The sequence below is a fragment of the Ochotona princeps genome, chromosome 7, assembly GCF_030435755.1.
Source record: "Ochotona princeps isolate mOchPri1 chromosome 7, mOchPri1.hap1, whole genome shotgun sequence".
Classification (NCBI taxonomy): Eukaryota; Metazoa; Chordata; class Mammalia; order Lagomorpha; family Ochotonidae; genus Ochotona; species Ochotona princeps.
In genome coordinates this window covers 86374226-86387686 of record NC_080838.1, presented here as the reverse complement: position 1 = coordinate 86387686, position 13461 = coordinate 86374226, and the positions used below count along the sequence as shown (strand labels likewise).

At 44.2% G+C, this 13461-nt stretch overlaps 1 protein-coding gene and 1 pseudogene across 1 annotated transcript in view; both read right to left on the bottom strand.

The window, feature by feature from the left end:
* Positions 1-13461, bottom strand: part of CSMD1 (CUB and Sushi multiple domains 1) — a 652915-nt gene that overhangs the window by 605108 nt on the left and 34346 nt on the right. The window lies entirely within an intron of this gene.
* LOC118759080 (U2 spliceosomal RNA) lies at positions 2798-2968 on the bottom strand (annotated as a pseudogene).

The following is a 13461-nucleotide window of genomic DNA, read 5'->3' as shown; positions in this document are numbered from 1 at the left end:
TTGTTCCTTGGTTAGGTTTTCCCTTCCCCATGGACCCCCCAAATGTCCTGGGGCTTCTCCCATCTCACATGCTAATGTAGAGAGATGCCCATGTTGGCACTTAAAGCTAACCAAGTTTGGAAGGGAGAGCAAGGTAGATGGAGTAGGTAGTCACAGTGACACCAATCTGCAGCAGTGACGCCAATCTGCACAGCTGTCTCCACATCAAGACACCCTCACGGGAGCTGGAGGGAGACCAGGTGGGAACCCACAGTCCCTGGCTGCACTGGAAGCATGAGAGACACACGAAGAAGACACAGGGGAGTTGCTGCACCACCCTTTCCCTAGCTCCAAGCCACGTACTTCTATAGTTCCCCCATGACAAAAGAGGTAAGTCCACACCTTGGGATTGAGACCTGGACCTGTCGACCACTATAAAACCACTGCCAGCCAGGGTTCCCCAGACCCCAACTCCAGGCCAGTGCCCGTAGAATGAACCCCTACACCCTTCATGGTCAAATCATGGGACAGAACCTCTGCTCCTCCAAGCTGTAGCACATGGCAGAACATGACTCCAGGTGCTGGGAATTCATAGAGGATTTTGCCTAGGAATTCAGTCCTGAATCAATTATGGGAAAATCTAATACCAGGGAAAACTTAAAGATTTTTCTGTTTGGGGAGGTGCCCGCATTGCATAGAGACCTGTGCACTGGTGGGATGCACTCACTGTGGTCTGTACTGGCAGCATTCTGTATGGACCAGGAATGTATTCATGACACTGCACCTGACACTGCATGTCGGTAGAATTAGTGCAGCCCAACAGTGTGTCTGCCTGGGTGACCATGGAATGTTTAAGTCATACTTCCCTGCCCCCTGACTTCAAGAGGGTAACAAGAGCAAGACTAACTGCTTGGAACAGGACACAGAACTGAACTCAAGGCTGTCTTGGGATTCAATGGTGTCTTTAAAAACTCAACACTGACATATTGATATTGTAACACAGTAGGTAAAACCACCCCTGCGATGACAGCCTCCCTAGAGGGCACTGCCAGTTTCTGTCCCAGCTAATGGACTGGGGAAGTAGTGGATGACAGCCCAAGCCTTTGGACTCCTTCCACCCAAACTGGAGATCCCAAGGGAAGTCCTGGTTTGTGCGTGTTGTTGTGGATCATGGGAGTGTGAATCAGTGTGTAGAAGATTACTTCTCCTGTCTCTATAATTCTGACTTTCAATACAAATAAAAATAAATATTTTAAGGAAAGAAAACCCCAACACTGCACAAGTCTTGACCGACCCTGTCCTTGGGCCAGCACCTGAAGATGGAGCTCTGGACTTTGCTGGAAGGTAGGTGGAGTCCTCCAACTCCAGCCTGACTTTCATTCTAGGCTGGGTAATCTGTGATTGTTACAGTAGTCTAAGAGCATGAGTGTGACAGGGAGAAAGCATATTCAAAGAGAGAATAACAGAAAGCTTCCCAAGCCAGAGAACATACAACTATGCAGGCACACTCCATGGTCACCAGTTACATTCAGCTCAGCCAAGTCAACATCAAGACAATTTCCAGGCAAGCTTTCCAATGCTATGCACAAAGGATTTTCCAAGCTACAGGAGGAACAGAATCAGTAACATATGAGGTGTCCCTATTCATGTGACTGCAAACGTCTCAGAAGAAACCTACACGGGTCAAGAGAGAATCGAATGAGACCTGCAGAGCACTAGAGGGGAAATAAAATCTTCCAACTAAGAATGGAACACCTATCCAAGACGTGCTTTTGGTGTGAAGTTGAGATCGTTCTAGGCAAACGAAGAAAGTTGGGATTGATCACAGTTTGATGAGCTGGGAACTCATGAAACTGAAAGACAGAAGTGTTAACAAGTAAATGAAAACAGGAAATGGTAGGAAACTCACTGAGCAGACACCAGAAGTAAACTCACCCACCTACAGCCAACTGATTTGTGACAAACTATAGGCACAGGTACTGGAGAAGTAAGTTTCTGTGCAATAATTGGTTTTGGGGAAATATAATAATATAATATAATATAATATAATATAATATAATATAATATAATATAATATATATGCAAAACAATAAAACTAAACTTTTTCTAAACAAAATGAACTCAAAGGTTAAAGCGGTAAAGTAAGACCTGAAAATACGAAATTACTAAAGGAAAAAAACTCACAACATTGGACTGGACAAAAAAAAATTTGTGTAGAAATCTCCCAAAGCATAGGAAATAAAAACAAGCAATGATGTGGGTTTCATCAAGTTCAAAGGCTTCTGCAAAAGAAATGATCAACAGAGTAAAAACCAAGAGAATAAGAGAAAATATTTGTAAATTGCAGCTTACAAGGGATTAATAATCTAAGTATAAGGAGCTCAGTGCAAGAAAGTGATGCAATTCAAACAATTAATATGAATAGATACTTTTCAAAGCCTTATATACAAACGGGAACATGAAACACTTGCCATATTACTAATCAGAGAACTGCAAATTGAAACTTCAGTGAATTATCACCTCACTCCTGTTAGAGTGGCTACTCCAAATGATAGTAATATTGGGGAAAGGGGAACTCTTGTATTATACCAGTGGGGTTGTCAAGTTTTATTGCAAAAAACAGCATGAATGTTTAATTATCCTGTTACCAGCAATTGTACTACTGGCTATATATTCAAGAGTAACCAAATCAGTGTCAAGGAAACAGCTACAATCTGATGTTTATTGAAGCACTAATTAAGAAAACTAAGAAATGAAATAAACCTCGTTGGACAACTAACTGTTGAACATATCTTAAAAAGTGACATAATTACACGACAGTCAGTCATAGAAAAGAACAAAATCCTATCATTTATGACACCAAAAATTTTATTACATCAAGTGAAATAATCCAAAGAATGACAAGCACTGAATGCTCTCTCCCTAGTCCATATTAAACTGATAAGAACAGATACTACACTTGATCTTAGCCAAAAGGCCGAGAAGCGATTCCCTAGTCCATAGACTGTAAGAGGATTAATGTCAGAGAAAGTATGAAAGCAATGATATTTACCAAAGGTGATGAAGCTATGCAGCAAGGGGAAGGCGCCAAGCAGAGGGACTAAGTTAATGTTAGGACAAAGGAGCTGTGGTGTTTGGCAATACAACAGGGGAGTGACACATGACCATGATGTAATACATGTAATTTTTAAAAAGAAAGGAGGAGTTGGAAAGTTTTCCACAAATAGAAATGGTAAACATTTGAGAAAATGTTTACCTATAATGAACAGTGCACAAAGCATGTGTATATTGAGACATCTATAGTATCCCATCAATTTATGGAATTCTTATATATTTATATATTGATTTAAAATTATTGGGCCCAGCACAGTAGCCTAGCAGCTAAAGTCCTCAACTTGCATGAGCCAGGATCCCATATGGCAACCGGTTCATGTCCAAGCAGCCCCGCTTCCCAGCCAGCTTCCTTCTTGTGGCCTGGGAAAGCAGTAGAAAACAGCCCCCGTACTCGCCTGGGAGACCTAGAAGAGGTTCCAGGCTCCTGGCTTCGGACTGGCACAGCTCTGGCCATTGCAGCCAGTTGGGGAGTGAATCAGCACATGGAAGATCTTCCTCTCTGTCTCTCCTCCTCAATTATATCTGCCTTTCCAATAAAAATAAATAAATCTTAAAAAATTATTGACAGCCTGTGTACTGTAGATAGAAATGTAAAATGGAATGCAGCTGCTATGCAAAACAGTATCGAGTTCTCTCAAAAAATATAATCTAGCTACTCCCATATCAATCCTTACAAAAAAATTTAAAATCTATATTAAAAAGAATTACTCAACACTCATGTTTGCAGCATACAATAGCCAAGGGGAGGAAATGATCCAACAAAGTGTGTTCTGTCCATGTGGTGTAAACACCTCAGAGCCTTCACTGTAAGATCCTGGTGCCTGCTACACCAGGAATGAACCCTGGGACATTATGCCAGTGAATATGAAAAATAAGCCAGTCACAAAAGGAAAAATATTGTTACAATTCCAGTGGTGTGAGCTACTTACTGCAACTCTCGGGAGGGGGGAAGGCAATGCGGGGAACTCGGTCGTAAAGGGACCTAGAGTTTCACCTTTGTGGAACAGGCAATGTCCAAAGGTGCAGAGGTGCAGGGCGGTGCTGACTGCCAGCAGTGTGGGGAACGGCGCCCCAAAACGGTGCCCTTAAGCCCTGTCAGTGTGGTAGATTTTGAGTCATTTTTACTAAATCACAGTGATAGATAGTAACTAAAAATTGATGAACCACCTCACTTTCCAAATCAGTGTCACCAGAAGCTTGGCCCTGCTCAGCAGTGCGTGGTAGGACGGTCTGCACATCCATCCACAGCAGCCACACTCTTTCTGGGGACCACCATCCGGGAGTGATCCTTTGGGAAACAGTTCAAGCAAAGGAGGAAACAGAATCAGATTTCTTGTAGCCTTGCAAACTGTGCAAGCATCTGGTATCTGGTGAGCAGCCCTTGGAGCCCAAGTCTAGCTCTTGGTACATTTCAAATGCCAAATATGATAATGTGCATTTAAAATTCTGCCTAATAGTGTCCCTTAATTTTTCTAACATCATCATACTGCTGATAAAAATAAGCAGTGCAAGGCTACCTGTGTCTAAATATTTTCAGACGTGTATCTACTGCATTTTTAATCACTTATAAAATAATGAGAATTCATGTTGCTAATGTTTTAGTAAGTTTAAGCTGATGTGATGTGAGGCAGCTGTCCTTTGGGACAAGAACTCTGAGTCAGCAACACCTCTACTCGAGGCTCTGGTAGTAATTCTCCATGTGACCACAGCACGCCAACCCACAGAAGGCAGAGGCAGGACTTCACCAGAGAATCTTTCAGAAAATTATGGTGTTGACTCTTTGGCAAATCCATTCATGCCAAGATCTGCTACTAATCACAGGCTGCAGCTCTCATACAAGAACTCCATGGTTTTAAGGTATGTTGGTGCCCATCGTTACTATGATGACTAAGGTTTTGCCTTCAGATTATCTTCATTCATGGGCAGGCACACACACACACACACACACACACACACCATGGAGGGGAATGCTGCCTAGGAGCAGCTTGGCAGTGCACCTTGCACTTGGAGCTTCAGCTGCCACTCACTCCCCTTAGCCTCACTTGCCCCGAATCTGCAACATTACAAAGGGATGCAGCAGCTACCCTGGGAGTAAATGATCCTCATATCCCTGGGATTGACGGCAACAAGGTATCCCATGCCCTCGGTCCATGAGGACAATGGAAGTCACCACGAAGCAAGCACTTCCACCCATCAGAGGGGCAGGTCAGAAGGCTTCACCCCACAGCTGCGACTCCAGGGGCAGCATGTCTCGGTGAAATGGGCCCTCCGGGCTGGCCTTGAAGGGTCCTCAGCTTTGTCTTGCCTCTTATGACCTCCAATGCCAAGGCTTCCTGCTCCTTATTGATCAGCACTGACAATGGACACCCATTCTGACGTCATAGACAAACAATGGTGTGGATCACACTGGACATTGTCCTAGCCAGTGACCAGCTTTGTGTGCCATATGCTTGCAGCCCCTCCAGTTCTCCTCTCGATTAATCCCTCCTTCACGTGGCTTTGATTTCTTGCTAGCAGATGGGTCTTCACCAACTTTCACCCACTCACAAAGGCACTTTCTCCTTCACTATCTGGCACTATCTCTGCAGATGGGAGCAGGCTTGACTGTCAGAACCGAAACTCAACCAAGCCAAAGTTATGATGTGTTCTGAGTAACATTTCCTATAACACTAAGAGGAATATGCCAGAGGGGATAAGAGAAAGTGCTTTCAGAGAGTACAATACCTAGAAAAATTATGGCTCTAACACAATTCCTTGCCAAAAAATTGTCTTAAAATATTTTAGGTATTTTTCAAATAATTCTCTCTAGGTCAAAGTAAATTTGAAGCCAACTCCAGATTATTAATGCAGAACTCATTAATATTTCAGTGTACATCTCAGAAGGATTACAATTCATTCAGGATGAAGTAGTTGCAAAAACACTTTAATATATTAGCACAAAACATTCCCTCACGGCATCAAAATATTCAGTTAGAATCAAAATTGCCACAGTGGTCTCATTTTTTGAGCATCCCGTGATTATCTATTCAGGATTCAAGTACAGTGCAGACTCTGAATTGGCTGCCACATCTGTTAATTATGCTTGGAAATTCTATAGGCTCTCAACCAGCTTCCTTCCTCTCCACGCCACAGTTGACATCTCAGACACAATGGACTACTCATTTTTACAGAAATCTGTAGGTAGATGTTGCAAATTGCTTCTGTGAAGTTGTTCATACTTGCATTATGCTAGAATATCTTGGAAATTGCCAGGGAAATAAACCCTTAATGAGACGTGGGTTTGATTTTTGGGGGGTGGGAGGAAGAATCCTTTACACATTTCTACACTTCTTTTTGGAAGAGAACAGTACATGGCTTATCCTTCTGTCTTCCATGTTCCTGGACTGCAGTCTGAGCTTGGGAGAACGGCGGATGTCCGGCTGAGACCCCATGATCCTCTCTTGGCTGCATTAATCACGGTAGCTGCAGCTCACCATCCCTCCAATGCAAATGGAAAATTTGCCCAGGAACAGTGTAGCCAACAGGGCAGGGTTGATTATAACTCTCGTGAATCTGCAACAGGTTTATGAAAGGGACACCATTAAGGGGAAAAAGCCTGCAACTGAGGCACGGTGCTCAGTTGGCAATTCAGGGTGCTGAGGTGGGAGGTGCTATGAAGCGCAGCAGCTGGCCAGCACAGAGCTCACACATGCAGGCAGAGCGGCAGGCATTGATCAGTAACAGCAATGACGCAGCTCTGGGATGCTTCTCCCCACCGCGTGTAAGCTTCCATCATTCTTCCTACTTGGAGCTTGAGGGAGCTGCTGCTCAGAGTGGGTAAATCCCTTGCTGGAGAGAAAGAGTTGAGGTCTCCAGGCAGACCACTGATCCCTTCCCTGGGCTCAGGGAAAACACCACCAGCTGCAGCGGAGGAAGAAAGCGCAGCTTCAGACAGAGACTTCATTCCTGTCATGGCTGTCCATGGAGTTCTGCTTCCTGAGACCAGCAGAGCTTAAAGAATGTGGTTACACCAGGGAAAGGCAGATCTGGCAGTGGGGGTTAGAGAGTGGGGCAGGGTGTGGAGCTGCAAAGAAAGCCCCAGGCAAACCCCAGTTTGGGGTTACTGGTGGCCGTTGCCTAGGGAACAGAACTGCTCCTGGGGGACACTGGCTCTGAATGGCAGTCATTTTGCCCGGGGCCATCTTGCAGGGCAAACCCTCTTTAGCAAAGCTTAAAATCTCCCCACTGGACGTAACCTTGGATGCCTTGCTCCTGGTAGCGAAGCCCTGAGCACCTGCTTCCAAGGACATTTCCAGATTCACCTTTCAAAGAAAACAGACCACAAGCAAGTTGTCCATGGCTCAGCACAGGAGAGAAACCATGCAAACAGAGTGGTTCCTCAGTGATTTGGGAATGGTCTGCAAAACACATTTTTACCCAGGCGTATTTATTTTTATTTGAAAAGCATATTTATAGGAGAAGGAAAGACAAAGATCTTTCATCACTGGTTCACTTTCCAAATGGTAATAATGTCCAGAGGGAGCCACTAACATGGGTGCAGGGGTCAAGGACTTGAACCATCCTCTGCTGCTTTCCCAGACCACAAGGAGGAGCTGGAACAGAAATGGAGCAGCCAGGGCTTGAACTGGTGACATACGGGCTTCCAGTGCTGCAGATAGAGGATTAGTCAGATATGCCACTGCCTGGCCCCAGAAAACACATTTTAAAATATAATCTGTGACACCAGATTCATGTTTGCATACATCACAACTACTGCTTCTCCACTAATATAAAGTCAAAGACAAAATTCAACATGGCTCCAATCAAAGAGCATTGTTTGAGTTTATTGAATAGGACATGGAACACTTGGCTTTGGCTCACTTAGCTATCTGCCTCCTTGGGCAGTTATCTGCCTGCCAGTGGACCAGTCTACTTGGCTGAGAAATGGACTTACAGACAGGCTGGCTGTCAGGAGTAACCGTGGTGGTAATAGGAAGTGTTCAGGGACTAGATCTAAAATGTCATTTTTACCACAATATAAAAATATGCTTGTCCTTATTAGTCTTGCCAATTTTATTTCCTATTTATTTATTTTGAAAACAAATATGGCTTGCCTAGTCTATGCCTGTCATTGCCTTCAGTTTTGGAGATAACAGTTGTTAGCAAACAAGACAGAAGTCCATGAAATTTTATGGCTTTCCACATAGGAGAGGTGAATAGACAATAAAGAGCTAAGTAGATCAGCACAGCGCCTGTGCTGCGGTGGGACTCTGTGTACCTTGATGAAAGGGAGGATACAGAGTGAAGGGAAGTGTGATCAGCGTGCAGCAGTGGAGTCGAAGCCTACTGAAAGCATGCAAGGTTCTCAAAACATCCATGGGAATGTACCTCGCGGGCCTGGTGCCATGGATGAATTGTCTTGCAAGCACCAGGATCCCAATTCAGCACTGGTTCAGGCCCCGGCTGCTCCACTTCCAATCCAGATCCCAGCTTGAGGCCTGGGAAAGTAGTAGAGGACGGCCCAAAGCTTTGGGACACTGCAACCACATGGGAGACCCTGAAACATCTCCTGGCTCTTGGCTGTGGAATGTCTCAGTCCAGGCTGTTGTGGCCACTTGGGACGCGAACCAGTGGATGGAAAATTGTTTCTCTCTGTGCATCCTTCTCTCTGTAAATCTGCCTTTCCAAATATATATATATATATATATATATATATATATATATATATATATCTTTTTTAACTCTAACTCTTTTTAAACTTTTGTTCTGTTGTTGATCTTGTTTTATGGCTTTTCATATAAGGAAATCTATAGCAACTGTGTAATAGAGACTATCATATCCAGATGGGAGGATACTATGCAGTATACATCTCTACTTTCTAGTCAAAGATGGACTCTCAATGAAGATGTTAAATATAGCTTGATAACAGGATGATGGACTCCCTGCCATTGTCTGTACCTGTAAAGTCAGGATACACTTAAATAGCAGAATGATGGACTTATGACTGCTCATGAAGGACTCTACTATTTTAATAATATGGGGCAATCAGTGGGGAGGGGGAGAGAATTTGGGAAGAGGGTAAAGGAAATTCTAAAGCCTATGGAATTGTATCATAAAATAAAAAATAAACAAACAAGATACAACACATAGAAAAACAGAAAATGTATATTATGAAAATATCATGCATGCATGGATTTCAAAATTGCTAACATAAACTTAATTGTATACACATAGACCTTAATATTAAACAATCCTCATCACATACTGATATGGTTATACTGGCATTGGCTCTGCTTTGGCTCCAGTTTCTTGCCAATGCAGACCCCAGCCAGCAATCCTGCTGGCTCGAGTCATCGTACTCTGACCTCCCACATGGAAGACCTGGGTGCCTTGCGCTCTCTCTCTCTATCTCTCTCGCATTCTCTCGCTCTCTCTCTCCTTGACCCATCCCTTATATCTCACTGTCTAACTTTTGAACATTTTTTTAAATCTCAGTTTCATTTTCCCACAACTTTTTGAAGTCTTCTTGCACAACCTTTGTATTTTCGGCACTGTTGTGTGCATTTCATAGATGGCAGCTCACTGAAACACTTGAACAGCAACCTAACATGTGGCTTCTGCAACTGGTTAAAACACACATAGCTGCAGAATTGCCCCAGAATCGGCTCATCTTGCTTATTGTAGCATCTGTAGTCTTGCTTGCTTGCTTGCTCACCTGCCTGCCAGGTAAAGGCCACCAAGACATGTTTTGTTTTTTTTTAAAGCTCACTGTTAGACAAAAAATATCAAAATCAAAACCAAACAAACACACAGCTCACTGTCCCAACAGCTCTGGCTGTCTCCTTCAGGCCCATTCTGAGTGGGGGCAGTCACCAGCTAGATAATAAAGGCTCCCCAAATGCAAACTGGCTTCGGTGGTCTTTTGTAGGGTATGCCCCATAGCAGAATCTGACTCTTTCTCATTTGATCACAGAGATACCAACAAGCACGGTCTAGGCAAACTTCTGGGAAAGAGAGGTATCAGCCAGGTCACACAAGCAGTACGCAACAGACCCAGCGGGTGCTGTGGGGGAGAAGCCTGTGCGAGGTGTTCCTCCTGGGTCTACTGCACAGACTCCATCACGAATCCAGCTTGGCTGATTCGGGACAGCTGTGAAGTGACCCATTTCAGGTGGATGTGATCATGAGCATTAATTTATGTAGAATGAGCATGTAACTACCACAGTTATGCGTTGCGTTTTGGTCTTAAATAGAGGACAACAGGACTTTCGCTAGTATACAAGTTGCATTTCCCACCCTTATCACAGACAATGTTAACTGAAGAAGCATTCGTGGATTTTCCGCTCTCTGGAGATAAGCCGATCAGTGGTAATGACCTCTTAGTTCAGCTTGCTAACTCACAGTGGCTTCTTTCAGGCGGAGACACAGCCGACCTCACACCTGGTTTCTCTAGTGCAGCCTTCCTGTCTGAATTCTGTCCCTCGTTGTGCAACAAACCATACTCATTTCTACAATTCTTTTAGTGACAAATAAGTAGAAAAGACTTTTGAATCGAATGATCCAGTGACAATGAATTTTAAAACGCCATTCGTTTGTCCTGTCTGTGGCCAGCCTCCCTCTGTCACTCTGACCTCTGCTAGCAGTGTGTTTTCTTCTTACTTTCCTCCCTGTATGGGGCAGTTTAAACACTACCAACAAAATGTGCCTGCTTGGTTACTAAGCTTTTCTTAAGCTACTTTGGAAGACCGGACCACCAGTGTACACTTTTGAAGAAAATCGATACAATTCCTTTTCTGACTTCCACATTAGGCAGTGATATTTAATTAAAGACCCCCTGCCAGCATCCACTGCTCCTAATTACGCATGAGATCATCTGAAATCAGCGGTAAGAAAACAAGGCCTGCCAGGAGGGTAGCATTCAGAAACCACCGAAATAAAAGCCTTTTTGAACCTTTTCACAGGAGAACTTGCTTTTCAACACTAAAGGTAGATGGTTGTTGTTAGTTATTTAAAACAGTTCGAGTTCCAGTTCATATGTTATTGCTATATTATTATGCACAGCTAATTCCCACAACCTGGTTCTTTACCGTGAGCTGGAAACACCAGACGCAAGGAGGTATCTTAGCAGGTACATTCCAGTGGGGCAGGAACAGGGTGGAGGTGGTGGAGATCAGCAGGGAAAGGGAAGGAAAGCAGCGGGAGGGAGGCCAGAGGGAGAAGGGAGAGAGAGCCACACCTGGGGCCTTTTTGTCACTCAGGTGAGCCTACAAGGTGTGGGGGCGGGGGATTGGGAGGGCTTGAGGGCAGGCCCCAGTGGATTGGTGCCTGAGACTGTCACAGGTGATTGCCTAAGAATGACTGGTAAGTGGGCGGAGCTGGGGCTGGGGCTGGGAGATTGGGGCTGGGATTCTCAGGTGAGATGCTGGGTTCCATCTGATTGGTGGTCCACCGGTAGCTAGACTGGCATGAATTTCGTGAGCTGTGAGGAAGATGAAATGGCACCAGGTCTAGGGTGAGATATTCGAATAACTCCTTACAGTTGTCAAGGGGGTTTTCTGTAAGAAACAATAAATTATCTGCAAGAGGTTGCAGATGAACTTAGGGGGGAGCTAATAAAGTTGACGTGGGCCATGTCATCTTGTCTGATGTTTGGAAGTTCCCAACATGATGCCCAATGATGACTCTCATTTTTGTTAGTGTCTAGATCGTAGCATTATTCAGATCACAGCAGTTTCACAAACTTAAGGACATTTAGTACACATGTATAAGGAAACAGTTTTTATTCTCCAAGTTCATTAAATGCAGAAATCAAACAATGATAATCAAGAAAATACTAACTGTTGTATGAAAACTGACATTGGTCAGAAGAGTCCAGGCTTAGCTTTTTCTATGTAGATTAGCATTTCTCTATAGCTTACAAGGCGTATGCCTACAGATGTCGGACGTCAGCAGCTATAATGTGGACAAAGTACATGTGGTGGTCCACACACATTCCATTTCCCTCAAATGTGTGTGGACAGTTGAGAGAGAAGTTAGATTGGGCAGCAGGCAGTTAGGGTATTCTGTGTCCCCAAGTCATCTTTATTTTTTTTTTCAAATATAAAAGGGTATTTTCCCCACCATGTCGTGGATTCACTGGAGCATGTATCTCCTGAGACAAGTGCATATTTTAACATATCAGAAACATGCTTCCCCAAGAGACAAGGGCAACATCAACACACCAATTCCCCACCTGAAGCCTCAGCCCAATTCTGTCTCCAGCCATTGCCAAGGGGGAGGGCTTCAGACTGGCCTCTTTATCATTAGAAAGGGACCAAGGAAGTTGGCCAGTGACACCTTTCTGGCCTTTTCTCCAAAGGCCAGGTACCATGGAAATCAGGAATTCTCCTTGCTTGTGGAGAAACATCTTTGAGGTAAACCTTTAAAAGATGCTTTCCCCACCATTAATATGAGCTTTTCTTTTCCACTTTTCCTCGTGCCACTATGGCGGAGGGCTAGGGTCTTTTCCACCTCCTGCCACTATGGCGGGGGGTAAGGTTCCTTTCTATCTCAAAGCCCCCTCCCATCACTAGGATGGGAGTCTCCTTTCTCAACTTTTCTAATAAATCTTGCTTTAAAACTAAACTGTGTCTGCATGAAAATTCTCCTTTCCTGCGGGACAAGAATTGAGGTTGCTCCCGTATTCATGGTCAAAAACCCTACAACCCAATGACTTGAAGTCAGTACGTTGTTAAAGGCTGAATTTTGATCATGACCATCCAAAACATAAGCATCAATGTCTGTGACGAAGTGTCTGGTTCTTTTTTGATTTTTACCTGGGGGTAGGGAGGTATGCTGGACTCTGGAGCAGTGGGGGATCTCTCCCAGGGGACTCAACTCATGGTAACAGCGAGCTCAGGGAAGACCTGAGAGAACCCCTATGCTCGTGAGGTCCCTATGGAGTTCACAGATCATGTAAATGACATGATATTGTCAGCAACTCTAATTCCAAAGACGTATTCAAATTCAAAGATAGATCGAAACACTGTGTGTTCAAAAACATGTTCTAAATCTCAGAAACCTTCAGTAATCGCGCGCCCCTTCTGCCCTTGGCTAGTGGGCACATCTGCAAACACAAACAGGATTCTCAAATAGAGCCTGCTGTCTCCCATCCCTTGCTTTCTGCACGTTTCACCCAGCAAGGAGTCATTTCAGGATGCTGAATGTTACTGCGTGAAAGTAGCTGATTGTATAGATAAAGGTGAGTTGTAAATTAACAATGTGATGAGTGTTTACAGCCTCTGCTGCCAACCAGATCCCTAGGAATGCTCCTCTTCCTGGCTCCCTCGTTTCCTAGGCCTCTTAGTCTGATTAACAACAGCCCATAGCTTATAGTCCTTTGGAAAGGGT